Below are 5673 nucleotides of genomic sequence, written 5' to 3' on the forward strand. Positions count from 1 at the left end.
ATGGTCGAAGGAAGAGATACTTGACATTGGCAAAGCTCTAGCAAATGAACTACACGATCTTTTGTGCTAGTCTTAGGATTGGGTCTTGTCCATCACATCATTCTCCTAATGATGTGATCCCGTTATCAACGACATCCAATGTCCATAGCCAGGAAACCATGACTATCTGTTGATCACAACGAGCTAGTCAACTAGAGGCTCACTAGGGACATATTGTGGTCTATGTATTCACACGTGTATTATGATTTCCGGATAATACAGTTATAGCATGAATAAAAGACAATTATCATGAACAAGGAAATATAATAATAACTAATTTATTATTGCCTCTAGGGCATATTTCCAACAGTCTCCCACTTGCACTAGAGTCAATAATCCAGTTCACATCGCCATGTGATTAACACTCACAGGTCACATCGCCATGTGACTAATACCCAAGAGTTTACTAGAGTCAGTAGTCTAGTTCACATCACTATGTGATTAACACTCAATGAGTTTTATGTTTGATCATGTTGCTTGTGAGAGAGGTTTTAGTCAACGGGTCTGAACCTTTCAGATCCGTGTGTGCTTTACAAATCTCTATGTCATCTCCTAGATGCAGCTACCACGCTCTATTTGGAGCTATTCCAAATAACTGTTCTACTTTGAGCTATTCTAAATTATTGCTCCATTATATGTATCCGGTCTCTCTACTCAGAGCTATCCGGATAGGTGTTAAGCTTGCATCAACGTAACCTTTACGACGAACTCTTTTACCACCTCCATAATCGAGAAAATTCCTTAGTCCACTAGTTACTAAGGATAACTTTGACCGCTGTCCTGTGAGCCATTCTTGGATCACTCTTGTACCCCTTGACTGACTCATGGCAAGGCACACTTCAGGTGCGGTACACAGCATAGCATACTGAAGAGCCTACGTCTTAAGCATAGGGGACGACCTTCGTCCTTTCTCTCTATTCTGCCGTGGTCGAGCTTTAAGTCTTAACTTCGTACCTTACAACTCAGGCAAGAACTCCTTCTTTGACTGGTCCATCTTGAACACCTTCAAGATCATGTCAAGGTATATGCTCATTTGAAAGTATTATTAAGCATTTTGATCTATCCTTATAGATCTTGATGCTCAATGTTCAAGTAGCTTAATCCAGGCTTTCTATTGAAAAACACTTTCAAAATAACCCTATATGCTTTCCAGAAATTCTACATCATTTCTGATCAACATGTATTCATCAGAAATTCTATAGTGCTCCCACTCACTTCTTTGGAAATACAAGTTTCTCATAAACTTTGTACAAACCCAAAATCTTTGATCATCATCAAAGCATACATTCCAACTCCGAGATGCTCACTCCAGTCCTTAGAAGGATCGCTGGAGCTAGCATACCTTTTAGCATCCTTAGGATCGACAAAAACTTTCTGATTGTATTACATACAACCTTTCCTCACGAAAACTGGTAAGGAAACTCGTTTTGATATCCATCTGCCAGATTTCATAAATACAGCTAATGCTAACATGAATCCGACGGACTTTAAGCATCGCTACGGATGAGAAAATCTCATCGTAGTCAACTCCTTGAACTTGTGAAAAACTTTTCGCCACAAGTCGAGCTTCATGGACGGTGACATTACCATCCACGTCCGTCTTCTTCTTAAAGATCCATTTATCTTAATGGCTTGCCGATCATCAGGCAAGTCCACCAAAGTCCATGGATCCGTTCTTGGATTTTATGGCCTCGAGCCATTTATCGGAATCCGGGCCCACCATCGCTTCTCCATAGCTCGTAGGTTCATTGTTGTCCAGCAACATGACTTCCAAGACAGGATTACGTACCACTCTGAAGTAGTACGCATCCTTGTCATCCCACGAGGTTTGGTAGTGACTTGATCCGAAGCTTCATGATCAATATCATAAGCTTCCACTTCAATTGGTGTAGGTGCCACAGGAACAACTTCCTGTGCCCTGCCACACACTAGTTGAAGAGACGGTTCAATAACCTCATCAAGTCTCCACCATCCTCCCACTCAACTCTTTCGAGAGAAACCTTTCCTCGAGAAAGGACCCGATTCTAGAAACAATTCATATTGCTTTCGGATCTGAATTAGGAGGTATAACCAACTGTTTTGGGTGTCCTATGAAGATGTATTTTATCCGCTTTGGGTTCGAGCTTAATCCTGAAACTTTTTCACATAAGCGTCGCAGCCCCAAACCTTTAAGAAACGACAACTTAGGTTTCTCTAAACCATAATTCATACGGTGTCATCTCAACGGAATTACGTGGTGCCCTATTTAAAGTGAATGTGGTTGTCTCTAATGCCTAACCCATGGACAATAGTGGTAATTCGATAAGAGACATCATGGTACGCACCATATCCAATAGGGTGCAACTATGATGTTCGGACACACCATCACACTATGGTGTTCCAGGCGGTATTAATTGCGAAACAATTTCCACAATGTCTTAATTGTGTGCCAAAACTCGTAACTCAGATATTCATCTCTATGATCATATCATAGACATTTTATCCTCTTGTCACAATGATCTTCTACTTCACTCTGAAATTACTTGAACCATTCAATAATTCAGACTTGTGTTTCATCAAGTAAATATTCTCAACATCTAGTCGAATCATCTGTGAAGTAAGATCATAACGATATTCACTGCATGCCTCAACACTCATTGGATTGGACACATCAAAATGTGTTACTTCCAACAAGTTGCTATCTTGTTCCATCTTACTGAAAACGAGGCTTTTCAGTCATCTTGCCCATGTGGTATGATTTGCATATCTCAAGTGATTCAAAATCAAGTGAGTCCAAACGGTCCATTTGCATGGAGTTTCTTCATGCATATACACCAATAGACATGGTTCGCATGTCTCAAACTTTTCAAAAACGAGTGAGTCCAAAGATCCATCAACATGGAGCTTCTTCATGCGTTTTATACCATTATGACTTACATGGCAGTGCCACAAGTAAGTGGTACTATCATTACTATCTTATATCTTTTGGCATGAAAATGTGTATCACTACGATCGAGATTCAATAAACCATTCATTTTAGGTGCAAGACCATTGAAGGTATTATTCAAATAAATAGAGTAACCATTATGCTATTTAAATGAATAACCGTATTGCGATAGACATAATCCAATCATGTCTATGCTCAACGCAAACACCAAATCTCGATGGTAGAGGGAGCGTGCGATGCTTGATCATATCAACATTGGAAACACTTCCAACACATATCGTCAGCTCACCTTTAGCTAGTCTCCGTTTATGCCGTAGCTTTTATTTCGAGTTACTAACACTTAGCAACCGAACCGGTATCTTATACCCTGGTGCTACTAGGAGTACTAGTAAAGTACACATTAACATAATGTATATCCAATATACTTCTATCGACCTTGCCAGCCTTCTTATCTACCAAGTATCTAGGGTAATTCTGCTCCAGTAGCTGTTCCCCTTATTACAGAAGCACTTAGTCTCGGGTTTGGGTTCAACCTTGGGTTTCTTCACTGGAGCAGCAACTGATTTGCCGTTTCATGAAATATCCCTTCCTGCCCTTGCCCTTCTTGAAACTAGTGGTTTCACCAACCATCAATAATTGATGCTCCTTCTTGATTTCTACTTTCGCGGTGTCAAACATCGCGAATACCTCAAGGATCATCATATCTATCCCTGATATGTTATAGTTCATCACGAAGCTCTAGCAGCTTGGTGGCAATGACTTTGGAGAAACATCACTATCTCATCTGGAAGATTAACTCCCACTTGATTCAAGTGATTGTTGCACTCAGACAATCTGAGCACAAGCTCAACGATTGAGCTTTTCTCCCTGAGTTTGCAGGCTAAGAAAATCATCGGAGGTCTTATACCTCTTGACGTGGGCACGAGCCTGAAATCCTAATTTCAGCCCTCGAAACATCTCATATGTTCCGCGACATTTCGAAAACGTCTTTCGTGCCTCAACTCTAAACCATTTAGCTGAACTATCACGTAGTTATCAAGACGTGTATGTCCGATGTTCGCAACATCCACAAACGACGTTTGGGGTTCAGCACACTAAGCGGTGCATTAAGGACATAAGCTTTCTACTGTCCGCATAATCGCTACTATCAACTTTCAACTATATTTTCTCTAGGAACATATCTAAAAAGTGGAACTAAAGCGCGAGCTTACGACATAATTTGCAAAAATCTTTTGACTATGTTCAGGATAATTAAGTTCATCTTATGAACTCCCACTCAGATAGACATCCCTCTGGTCATCTAAGTGATTACATGATCCGAGTCAACTAGGCCGTGTCCGATCATCACGTGAGACGGACTAGTCATCATCGGTGAACATCTTCATGTTGATCGTATCTACTATACGACTCATGCTCGACCTTTCGGTCTCCGTGTTCCGAGGCCATGTCTGTACATGCTAGGCTCGTCAAGTTAACCCTAAGTGTTTTCGCTGTGTAAAACTGTCTTACACCCGTTGTATGTGAACGTAAGAATCCATCACACCCGATCATCACGTGGTGCTTAGAAGCGACGAACTGTAGCAACGGTGCACAGTTAGGGGAGAACACTTCTTGAAATTGTTGTAAGGGATCATCTTATTTACTACCGTCGTTCTAAGCAAACAAGATGCATAAACATGATAAACATCACATGCAATCAAATAGAGTAGTGACATGATATGGCCAATATCATATAGCTCCTTTGATCTTCATCTTCGGGGCTCCATGATCATCTTGTCACCGGCATGACACCATGATCTCCATCATCGTGTCTTCATGAAGTTGTCACGCCAACGACTACTTCTACTTCTATGACTAACGCGTTTAGCAATAAAGTAAAGTAGTTTACATGGCGTTCTTCAATGACACGCAGGTCATACAATAAATAAAGACAACTCCTATGGCTCCTGCCGGTTGTCATACTCATCGACATGCAAGTCGTGAATCCTATTACAAGAACATGATCAATCTCATACATCACATATATCATTCATCACATCCTTTTGGCCATATCACATCACATAGCATACCCTGCAAAAACAAGTTAGACGTCCTCTAATTGTTGTTTGCATGTTTTACGTGGCTGCTATGGGTTTCTAGCAAGAACGTTTCTTACCTACGCAAAACCACAACGTGATATGAAAATTGCTATTTACCCTTCATAAGGACCCTTTTCATCGAATCCGTTCCGACTAAAGTGGGAGAGACTGGCACCCGCTAGCTGTTGGGGAACGTTGCAGAAAATTAAAATTTTTCCTACGGTTTCACCAAGATCCATCTATGAGTTCATCTAAGCAACGAGTCTAGGGAGAGAGTTTGCATCTACATACCACTTGTAGATCGCGTGCGGAAGCTTGCAAGGTGATGATGTAGTCGTACTCGACGTGATCCAAATCACCGATGACCAGCGCCAAACGGACGGCACCTCCGCGTTCAACACACGTACGGAACAGCCACGTCTCCTCCTTCTTGATCTAGCAAGGAAGGGAGGAGAGGTTGAGGGAGATGGCACCAGCAGCAGCACGACGGCGTGGTGTTGATGGAGCTGCAGTACTCCGGCAGAGCTTCGCTAAGCACTATGGAGGTGGAGGAGGTGTTGGGGAGGGAGAAGGACGTGCCCAAAGGCCAGGGCGTTCAGAGGGTGAATGAGTCGAAAAAGGAAAGGAAAT

This window comes from Triticum aestivum, chromosome 3B, assembly GCF_018294505.1.
Source record: "Triticum aestivum cultivar Chinese Spring chromosome 3B, IWGSC CS RefSeq v2.1, whole genome shotgun sequence".
In the NCBI taxonomy this organism is placed as follows: domain Eukaryota; kingdom Viridiplantae; phylum Streptophyta; class Magnoliopsida; order Poales; family Poaceae; genus Triticum; species Triticum aestivum.